The 12047-nt window shown below is 38.8% G+C and overlaps 1 long non-coding RNA gene across 1 annotated transcript in view; it reads left to right on the top strand.

Moving 5' to 3' along the window:
• LOC139077822 (uncharacterized) overlaps nt 1-12047 on the top strand; it is a 69698-nt gene that overhangs the window by 25015 nt on the left and 32636 nt on the right. Inside the window, exon 3 of the long non-coding RNA XR_011530342.1 lies at nt 8269-8409. This is a non-coding gene — a long non-coding RNA (uncharacterized lncRNA). The remainder of the gene's footprint in view (nt 1-8268; nt 8410-12047) is intronic.

Raw genomic sequence — 12047 nt, 5'->3', positions numbered from 1 at the left:
GGAGTTTTTCAACCACCTTAAGAAAGAGTATCTTCTTCAAAAATGTTTGAGTGCCAAAGTGGCCAGCCCAGTGGCATAGTGGTTGATTTCACACACTCTGCCTTGGCGGCCCAGTGTTCACCAGTTCGGATCCTGGGTGTGGACCTATGCACTGCTTGTCAAGCCATGCTGAGGCAGCATCCCACATAGAAGAACTAGAAGTACCTACAACTAGGATATAGAACTATGAACTGGGGCTTTGGAGAGAAAAAGAAAAAGAGGAAGATTGGCAACAGGTGTTAGTTTAGGGCCAATCTTCTTCACCAAAAAAAAAAAATTTAAAAACTGCTTCAGCACCAATATCATTCACTTAAAGATGGCATGATAACAGTATTGTCAAGTACAGGGGATCTGAGGAAGGCAATAAAGATGTGAGACTATATTCTCACAAAATTCACATTTCCTTTTTATTTTAAAAGTCTCCAATTGTTTTTTTGGTGCTGCTCTTGCTCATTCCTGATCTCATTTTCATCGTTCATGCTCTGTGCAGAATTTCCAACCAGAAAAGAAACATTTGGTACCTTGGGTTGTTTGTCCTTTTATAGCCTTGCTGATCTTTGCATCTGGCACCTCCTTACATTTTGTGGTTTCCCATGGAGTATGCAAAACTCAAAGAAAGGTTTATTTTAGTTCAGGATGGTGTCAAAGAACAATATCAAGTGTTCGTGTAAGTGTCTGCCAGTGGGTCAGTATTTCAAAAGCTCAGAGAGAAATCCAAATGGAATTCAGACTCTTTCTTTAGATTTACTTTTATAAGTGATCTTGCTAACCTAATGATACATTTTTTTAAAACTGCTAAGCTCTACTGAGCAGGGTACAGATAAATCTTCTAAACTCCAAACTTCTTCTAAACTCAAACTTCTAAACTCCATGCTGTACCAGCTGTAAAAGACAGGTATAGCGTCTGACTCAAGTTAGTTACTTTCCCCTTGGGGAAAAATAGGAAGCGGTTGCTCTCAGCAATTTCTATTGACTCACGGTCCTTTTTGGGAGATGATAAATTTCTTTAAGGATAGCAACCTATAAAGGTAAAGTAGATAAGACTGTGAAATTGCATTCATCATCTAGAGGAAGGTAAAAAATTTAAATCTCATCCTCCCCACTCTCAGCCCAATTTCTGGCATTTGGTTAAGGCATTCTATTAAAAAAATGAGATGACTCTCGGCATGCATGCACCCAAAGAAAGACAATTGTACTGACAGACGTGTTCGATGAATAGATTTATCCAAGTGATCTCATTGCAGGAAATTTAATTCAATACCATAAATTAGGTTTTGTTCACAAAATATATTTTGTAAAGTTACAAAATTATTCATCTATTTTTGTGATTTATAAGTCCAATAGTTTACTTGAATGTGGAATTCACTAAAGTCTAAGATAAACTGTAGATAGTGGAGTGATGTCAGCATCAGCATCACGGTGGAGTGAGTTGTTCCCTTTGTCTTTCCCCTCCAAGTTAGAACTAAACGCACATCAGTTAATCAACAAAGGATTCTCTACAGAGCACAACAGGATGCCTAAGAGATCTATGCAGCTATACACAGATAGCTCTACACAGGGAAGCAGTGGAGCTAGGGGAGGGGCCCCTTCCCCTTCTCCAGCAGCAGCAATCCAGGTCACAGATCTTCACACAGCGACCCCCACAACTGTGGGTGGAGGTGGAGGCAGCCTGGCCTGCGCATGAACGTTTACGGAGCCATGGTAGCCCAGCCTGCAGGAGCGCCCACCGTGCCACAGCGACCCCACTCACACAAAGGAGCCCCACCTGGTGGCAGCCTTGCCTGCACGAGCACAACCCGCCAAGAAGCAGTGGCCTGCCCTGCACAAAGGCACCCCACCAAGCAGCTGCAGCCCTGGCCTACACAAATCCAGAATGGCCCTATTGGCACAACTACAAGCAGATGGGTGGGAACAGAAAAAACAGCCCCTGCCCCCCTCCAGTAGTGGCAGGTGGAATCTGTGATCATAAGGAATAGGAACCACAGTAGAACTGGTAACCCAACCCCCAGTGGCAGCAACCCCAAAGCCAGCTCCACCAGTAGCAGGAGCTGTATGCAAGTCCTCAGGTCCCCAGATCTCCACCACCGACTGTGACATCCATGAACTTAGCACCCCTGGCAGCAATGCAACCAGCACCCCCAAAAAAACCAGAAAAGCAGTGCAGGTGGTACATGGGACAGTAGCATCTGAGCCCAAGGAGAGCCAGCAGAGGAACATGAGACCCAGGTGACCAGAACCAAAGTAACCAAAGCTGTATCCAAATAAGAAAAGATGTTTACTATCACAAATGCACTGGCAGAGGATCAATCCAGCAAACGCCATGAAGAACTACAGTAACCCTGCAGAACAGAAGGAAAATGACAGCTCTCCAGAAGCTAAACTTGAAGTCACAGAAGATTACAACTAAGTAACAGAGAATTCAAAATAGCTGTCATAAGGAAACTCAATGAGTTACAAGAAAACTCAGGAAGACAGTTCAATGAGATCAGGCATAAAATTAATGAACAGAAGGAATACTTCATCGAAGAGTCTGAAGCCCTAAAATAAACCCAGAAATTCTGGATGTGAATAACACAATTATTTTTTATTTTCACTTTTTTTAAAGATTTTATTTTTCCTTTTTCTCCCAAAGCCCCCTGGTACATAGTTGTGTACTTTTAGTTGTGAGTCCTTCTAGTTGTGGCATGTGGAATGCTGCCTCAGCGTGGCCTGATGAGTGGTGCCATGTCCGCGCCCAGGATTCAAACCAGCAAGACCCTGGGCTGCCAAAGTGGAGCGCGCAAATTTAACCACTCAGCCACCAAGCCGGCCCCAACACAATTATTGAGATAAAAAATAATGTAGAAAACATAAAAAATAGAGCAGAGCTTATAGAGGAGAGAGTTAGTGACCTTAAATATAAAAACCTAGAAATGCTTCAAGTGGGGGACGAAAGAGAGCTAAGATTTTAAAAAATGAAGAAATTCTTCAAGAAATATCCAACTGAATTAGCAAAAGTGACGTAAGGATTATAGGTATCCCAGAAGGAGAAGGAAGAGAGAGGAGCAGAGAACTTGTTCAAAGAAATAACAGCTAAGAATTTCCCAAACCTGAGGAAGGAACTGGATGTATAAGTACACGAAGCCAACAGAACTCCAAATTACATCAATGCAGAAAGACCTTCTCTGAGGCATATAATAGTAAAACCGTCAAAAGTCAATGATAAAGAAAAACTATTAAGGGCAACGAGAGAAGAAAATAACCTACAAAAGAACTCCCATCAAGCTTTCAGAGATTTCTCAGTAGAAACCTTCCAGGCTAGGAGAGAATGGAATGATATTTTCAAAATACTGAAAGAAAAACTATCAGAATACTCTATCCAGCAGAATTATCCCTCAGATATGACAAAGAAATAAAAGGTTTCCCAGATAAATAAAAGCTGAGGGAGCTCATCTCCACCAGGCCTGCCTTAGAAGAAATGATGAAGGGAGCCCTCCTACCTGAAATAAAAAGGCAAAGCATTATAAAGTTCAGAGCAAGGAGGTAAATAGACAAAATCAGAAAATTGTAGCTCTCTATCAGAATAGGTTAGCAAACAATTATAACATAAAAGATAAAGAGAAAGAAAGCATCAAAAATAGCTATAAACATTTGAATTTAGTCACAAACTCACAACACAAAAAAGAACCCTTTGGGACCACAAAAACATACAAGGGAAAGAGGAAAGGGAGGGAACCTTCTTATGCTAACAGAGATAAGAGGCTATCAGAAAATGAACTATCTCATCTACGAGATCTTTTATGTAAACCTCATGGTGACCACAAAACAAAAGATCAGAGCAGCGTCGCAAATCATAAATAAAGAGAAAAACTGAGAAAACCATCACAGAAAACCACCAAACTGAAATGGCAGTCAGAAATACAACAGAAAAGAAACAATGGAAATACAGAACTGGAAAGCAGGAGATAAAATGGCAGCATTAAACCCTCGTATATCAATGATCACTCTAAATGTAGGTGGATGGAATTCACCAATCTAAAAACACAGAGTGGCTGGATGGATTCAAAAATAAGACCCAATAATAAGCTGCCTCCAGGAAACACATCTCAGTTGTAAGATAAACTGTAAAATTCCCAGCACCTCCCTTACCTCTTAGAAGATTAATTTAAATAGTACTTCATCAAGAATATAGTATCTATCAGATCTAAACTCTCACAAATCAATTACTTTTTATTCTTAACTGCACTTGTTTTTACTAAACTTTACCTTTAAGACTTTTGTCTCCAAGGCAGTGGGGAGAGAAACCCCCTTACAATACTCAGTCTTCACTTAGATATTATTTAATGTTTTATATAACTAATATCAATCTCTCTGCTAAACCTCTTCTCCTAACTCTCACCACTCAAATGTTGCCCTTTCAAAATATAATACTAATTTAACATTATTACTGTATTCCTTTTGTTCCTTTTACTCCCAAATCCTGGAATGAATGGTGAATATTCAGTGATTCAGCTACAAGAAAAAATACTTTTCTCTCTTTGTATTATTCGTCATAAACAACGCTGTCTACTGTTAAGCACACAGACATACACACACACATGGACACACACACAGCCCTCATCCATGTCACTGTCTAGTAGAGGTCAGCTCTACACTTTAACAGTCATTTGGAGACCTAGGCTCCCTCCATTTTGTGAAACAATCATGGAGGAGAAAGAGACGAATACTGTGTTTTTATAATGAATTTCCTGACTTTATATGTCAATAATGCAATGTTAAGTACAGAGAGAGAAAACCAGTTCAAGAGGACATAAGATAAAGGAAAGAGGCACAAGAAACCTACTAATTGTCAGAACTAGGTATACAGTTCACCTCCTTTGGAAAGCATATCCAAACCCCCAAATCTACTAGTCCCTAAATTCAAACCCAAGCTCCACTACTTACGAGGTGTATGACCTTGAGCAAGTTAGTTATCAGATCTGTGGTTCAAAGTCTTTATCTGTAATGACAGTATAGTAATAACACCTATCTCAATGGATTATCCTATGAATAATTGGATTATTATCCTTAGTCTGCTTAAAACAGCACTGATCACATAGTAAACCACCTCTAAATGTTAAACTTCATTTTGTATTTGTCTGTCTTTTCCCCTAGATTATAAATTCTTTCAGTGCTGGCACTATAAAGCATTTAACAGTGCTGACAAACAGTACCTGCTTAATAAATGTATGTCAAATGTGAAATTGAAATATGTGTATCCATAATCTCATGTAATATACATACAATATACGTATATGTTAGATACATATATATAATCTTATGTAATGCTTGCATGAGTCCCATAAGGTAAATATTTTTATCTCCATTTTACTAGATGGGGCAAAGGAGGTTAAGAGAGATTATATAATCTTCCCAAAGTCATACAGCTAATCAGAATTCAAATCCAGGCCTGTTTGTCTTTCTATAACGTCTCTTTCCCACTAGTGCACAGAGCCTAGGAGTAGGTAAGCCAATTTATCTACCATACCACAATAATAGCATTTATTACATAACTAAAATTATTTTGTTGTTATATCTTCTCCACTATGTGAGTTACTTAATTAGCAGGCAGCATTCTGTGTTAATAAACTAATGGGAAGTGTTAGCCACATGGATCAAAATGTGGGCAGAGAACAAAGTGATTTGGAAGGTAGAGCCAACTAATTTTTAAATAATTGGATAGGTCATCAGGGAAGTCAGAGATGACTCCAAGGTTTCTAGCTTAGCCAGTAACTAAGACAGAGTACTAGAAGAAGAGAAAGTTTGGGAAGAAAGATGTCTAGGCAGGGATGTCAAGTAAGCAGTGAGACAAACAGTGCTCAGAAGGAGAGGTCTGCTCTAGATTTAAGGGTAGGATTCATCATTGCATAGGTAGAGTGGAAACACAGGAGAGGATAAATTCACTCAGGGATTTAAATGAGACTTCTTTCCCTCTAGTATATCAAAATTCAAGTAGCATGTAATCTGACTGCACTGAGAGTAAGCTAACATCTCTTACTCTTTCCAATGTATTGCATAGTTCTAATGTATTCTTGGATATAATTATGTACGGATCTTTCTACCTATTCATTTTCCCACCTCATCATTTCTTCAGTTGGGTAATGATTTTAAGAAGTATTAAACCAGGGCTGGCCCGATGGCATAGTGGCTAAGTTCAGTGCACTCTGCTTGGGTGGCCCAAGTTCCCAAGTTTGGATCCTCGGCACAGATCTACACCACTCATCAGCCATGCTGTGGCAGTAACCCACATATAAAATAGAGGAAGATTGGCACGGACATTAGCTAAGGGCAAGTCTTCCTCAAGCAAAAAGAGAAAGATTGGCAACAAATGTTAGCTCAGGGTGAATCTTCCTTAGCAAAAAAAAAAGAAGGAAAAGAACTGTTTAATTAAACAAAGAGGCCGTTAGACTGAGGTAGCTCTAATTCGTTAGTAGTGAATGTAAGCATACCAACATCTAAGCCAGGGTCAAGTGTTATAAATACACTTGAATCTGAGAAAACAAAATTTAAGAACCAATCACAAACAGCCAACTAGGCTTTCCCAAATAAGGCAACCACTTAAGCTATAGCCAATCCAATAATTTCCTTGCTTTGTTTCCATAACTGCTCTATAAAAACCCTTCCCCTAGGTCCTTCCAGAGGAGTGATCCTAACCACTTTTGGTTTGGCCCTGCCTGGTTCAAGTCAATGTTTGCTCAAATTCTTTAAAATTTTAATGGGCTTTAGATTATCTTTTAACAGAAGGGGAGAAAAATTTACAGTGCAAGTGCAATAGAGTATGTCACATTTAAAAAATTGACTGTGATTATTTTCATCTGAGATGGAAGATTTGAACTTGGAGGAGTTTCTAGCAACTTCTAAACAAAAAATGGCAGCCAAGAAAATACCAGTAAATAGAAAAAAACAACTTTAGAATGTTAAGAAACTAAGGCTGTTAGGACTCTAATAACCACCTAGCATAAGTGGAAATCCATTTTATTGTCTGCCCAGGATCTATTCCTCCTTCTGGTAACATCTCAGTTTTACTTTAAGGAAATAACCTTTCCCCATTGGGTGCAGCCTTGGTAAGACTGTAAATCAAGGGCCTCAACTCTCCTCTGACCAATAGGTGGGTAGATGGTCCCAGACTGGCCAATAAAACTTGCATCTCTCTCTACCCAGAACTGAATCTTGTGCAGAAAATACAACTATTAAACATTGATGGAACCCATTCATAGGCCTAGAGCTAGTTAGTGGCAAACTAAAAATGAAATCTCCACTTACGTTTCCCAGCATGCTGCTCTATTTTGATTATACTCTTCACTTTACTATATGCTAGAATATTCGATACCAATCACAGGAAATACAAATCACAATATACAGTATTTGCCCTCCATTGACATTATTAAAGAGAAAAAATTTTTCACTTCATTTGTACAACAAATATCTAGACAAAATTGCTGAAATGAATAATAAACAAATAGCCTACAAATAACAACTGTTTAAAAATGATATTTAAAATATTAGGTGGTGATGTGTAAGATCATGGAAAGGAGAGGCTTTCCAAAACACATAGCTAGCTTGCAACCCGTATCTGTCTCCCCTGCTATTTTGGTAGGAGTGGTATGATTATCATTAGAAACAATTTAAGTATTTCCTTTTTTTTAATTGAGGTAACGTTGGTTTACAACATTATATAAATTTCATGTACACATCATTATATTGTGACTTCTCTATAGACTACATTGTACTCCCCACCATCAGTCTAGTTTCCGTTGGTCACCATACAAATGTCCCCTTTACCCCTTTCGCCCTCCCCCCTCCCACCCTACTAGCCACGGATCTGTTCTCTGTATATATGTGTTATTTATTTATTTATCTTCCACATACGAGTGAAATTATATGGTATTTGTCTTTCTTGGTCTGACTTATTTTGATTAAAGACTTGAATGTAAGATCTGAAACCATAAAACTTCTAGAAGAAAACATGGCAGTATACTCTTTGACATCAGTCTTAGCATTGTCTTTCTGGAATGTCTCCTCAGGGCAGGGAAACAAAAAAACAAATAAACAAATGGGACTACATCAAACTAGAAGGCTGCCTAGCAAAGTAAACCATCAACAAAAGGAAAAAAACCTACCCATTGGGAGAAGATATTTGCAAATTACATATCTGATAAGGGGTTAATATCCAAAATATGTAAAGTATTCTTTCTTTTACTTCACCTGTAGATAATCTCCTGGGACAATTCTAGATACCTCTCAGCTCTCTGGAGCAACAACTGGCCTTGAGGACAATGGAACCATGAATTTGGGTTGCTGCGGCCTTTGACCTTGCAGGACATAGACCTGGCAGCCCAGGAGCCTGTGCTTGTATCCTGGGGCTTTGGCTCCGGGGGCCCTGGGCATCCTGGAAGGTGATCCACTCTGGCTGGGCATATGTGTAGTTCCCTCCCCAAACCGGGCCCTTGCACCTGTTGGGACCGAGTCTGGTCCCTCACTCCTTGCCAGTGCCTGGGACAAATCACAGTCTCAGTGTGACTCTGACCATTGTGTCAGGGGAAGTTTCCATGAAGATTCAGGTTTGCTTCGTAAGTGGTGTGAGCCGGACTCTGTAATGAAGAGTGTCGATGGAGTCCCTGAAATGCCTGGTCAACCATTTGTTTGTTGGCACTATCTGGTCCTTAGCTTCGGGCTTCAGGATGCCGGGTGGAGAGGTCATCTCCTTAATGCACTTGTGGCAAAATTGCTTAGACGTGGTCTCTGGAGATTGACCCGATGTGAGCCAGGGCAGGAGGGCAAGGGTGGGATGGCAGAGTAGCCTGTTTCCGGGTGACACAGGCGGCCCATGTGGGCCAATGGGCATCTACCGTGCTGAGATACATTATTCAAGTGGGATGGGGGATCCTGAGTTTTATAGCCAAAATAACAATTATAATTATGATTATCATAAATTTTTTTATATGTGTAAATTAGGTAACCTTAAGTGGAAAACATAGACTATCATAAATTATTTGTTGTCGTTAGTGCCATGGAGTTGATATCACTTCTAGCCAGCCTGGGTACAGCAAAGGGGAACCCTACCCAGTCTTTTTGCACCATCCTCTCACCTTCCAGCACTGTATGACACAATGCTCCTCTGCAATTCATAGGATTTTCATGGCCAATTTTTTTGGAAGTGGGTGGCCAGGTCCCTCTTCCTAGTCTGTCTTAGTCTGGAAGCTCTGCTGAAACCTGTCCACCATGGGTGACCCTGCTGGTATTGGAAATAGCATAGCTTTCAGCATCACAGCAACATGCAGCTGCCACAGAATGACAACTAACAGACAGGTGATATAGTTCCCTGACAGGGAAATCATAAGTTATACATCTAGGTAAAAAATAAACAAATGTAAACAATTATAATTTCATCAGTATTATTCATCATCATTGTAATTATTACCTTTTTTATTGTTACTATTACTTTTTCAGGTTTGGTAGTTGTAGCAGCAACAGAAGCAGCTGCAGCAGCAAGAAGAAAACATTCCATAAAGTTTCTCAATCCAAAAAAAACCCCTAGTTTATCTATTTAGATTTAATTTAATAATCTAGCTAGTCATTTAAGATTCATGGCTTGGATAATATAACTGATACTTCCGAATGAAATATTTGAGCTTAGTTCAAGACCTGGGAAAGGAAGTTGAGACAAGTATCCTAACAGTGGAGAAAAAGAGTGTCTGGACATAACAGCTCATCAGCCATCACTGTCATTCCCCGGGCACAAGTCTGTCCTCTCACTCTGTCAAACATTAAGGAAAGCGGAAAACTGGGATGAGAAAGTCGTAACTCTCCCTACTTCTCCATAATCAGCAAACAAATTCCATGAGTGGAGGATGATCAGATGGAAATTTGACAGTGCTCACCTGGGATAATGCCAGCCCTCATACCAGGTAGTAAATGAGGATCGTTCCATGAAATAATCTTACAACGCAAGGCTGGTTTTCTATAAAATGTGTAAAATTAGCTGTAGACAGAAGAATTTTTTAAATCTCTCTTATTTCCTTGTCTGTTTTCATTCCCTCTTCTTGCCTTTTTTCCCCTCTGTGCCCAAGATGTGTATCACTGTCTCTTTCCTCACAAGCAGACAGATTCATTTCTTGGGGACAAATCAAATAATTTCTAATATGTTATAAGCCTTCATTCTATTTCTTCTAGCTTTTTAGTTCTAATTATACTGGAGATTATAAATGCGCTTAGAAGTTCTTTAAATTTTTAAAAGATAGAGAACAGTACCTAGAAGAAAATAACAATTACTCAACACCCAGGTTTATCCACTCTTAAAAGCTTATCCTTCTGGATCAAAGTTATCTTTTTTATTCACTCCCTTGTTTCTATAAGCATTACATATACTCATTATAAAGAATCAGACAATGCAGAAAGTACAAAACACCTACAAATCACCCAGAAACAGCTACTGAAAAATTATCATCAATACCTTTAGTTACATATCATCTTAACTAACTTTTTGGAATACATAGAGATAGAAAAGAGGAAATGTGCAAGATAGACTGGTAGGTAAATCACTGAGCAGATAGATAGAGAGATGCTAGGAATATTTTTGTTAAAATGGGATCAGAATAAAGAGAGTTTTTTAAATTAAAAACATTTCATTTATTTTTTACTTGAAGAAAAGATGAAACTCAAAAAAATTGAACTTTGAATATTTCTTTACTACAAGAAATATTATTTCCTAAAGAATCTCGTCAAGGTTGAAATGAAGAAAAACAAAACACTAATAGTTCATAGTTATTTGAACTCTGTTTCTATTTCTGCTGACCCCTTGCTTTGAAGGATGAAGATTTTAGTGCTCTCACGGGTCTTCTCATCTTCTCTCAAGCACCTCAAACATTTGTGTTAGTTATACTGTCATGTTAACGTATATCTCAGCTTTATATGATAACATATCCCACTTTTCATCTTCTGTTCTGTATCCATTTATAGCATCTTCTTGGGCTCGATATTTTTAACTTGTCTTTTAAGACCGCATGGTCTCTGTTTTGTTGTTTGTTTTTAATCCTGAGACTTTGTTATTTGTTCCATACTCAGGATCCTACGTCACTAGAGTTGCCAGATCTAGCAAAGAAGAACACAAGATACACAGTTAAATTTGAACTTTAGATAAGCAGTATGTCTTTTTCGTATAAATATGTCCCATGCAATATTTCCGGTATACCTATTCTAAAATAATATTCATTCTTTATCTGAAATTCAAATTTAACTACATATCCTGTAGCAAATAAAAATATGACAGTTAAATTTGAATTTCAGATAAACAGTGAATAATCGTTTAGCATAAGCATTTTGTCTGGCAGCCCCAAACCCCACCAAGTTTGGAGCGGGGTAGAGAGGAGGGGTAGGCAATTCCTATGGGAGAAATACCATTGAACTTCGGATCCTTTCCCCAAATCTGAATATAGCCCTAGAACTTCAATTCAAAAGGCCTCTTATTTCCTTTCCCTTCATTCCTACCAGTAGGGGTCTCCACTATGCTTCCTCAGGACTAAGGGGGAAGAAAATGATCAGCATTCTGTTTCGCTGCAAGTTTGGGGATGTTAGTGGATATCCTCCCCTTGCTAGGAGGGCTTCTGGGCTTGAGGTTAGCGGGAGGAAGCATGCCAGGCTGTGCTTTTATGTTTCATTTTTTACTGAATGGTTTTGGTTTTTGTTTATTTGTTTGCTGTGGTTTTTAATTAAATTATGCTATTTACCCTATGTGAATGGTGTTGGTAAATTGACTGTTAGTTCCTTTTTTCTCCTTTCCACTTTTTGTTCATGTTTTTAGGGTTTGACAGGGAGAACGGAGTCTATACAGAAATTATGGTCTTCCCTCTTATCCTACAAATACCATCTTTAGAATTTCTATTGAATCTGCACACTTGATAAAAGTATTTCAGGTAAAACCTTTTGGCAACAAACAAGGACTGTCTGCATTTTGGTTGTAGTATAGAGTGCCAAAAACTTGGACCCTCAAG

The sequence above is a fragment of the Equus przewalskii genome, chromosome 20, assembly GCF_037783145.1.
Source record: "Equus przewalskii isolate Varuska chromosome 20, EquPr2, whole genome shotgun sequence".
Lineage (NCBI taxonomy): Eukaryota > Metazoa > Chordata > Mammalia > Perissodactyla > Equidae > Equus > Equus przewalskii.
This window is presented reverse-complemented; position numbering and strand designations above follow the sequence as displayed.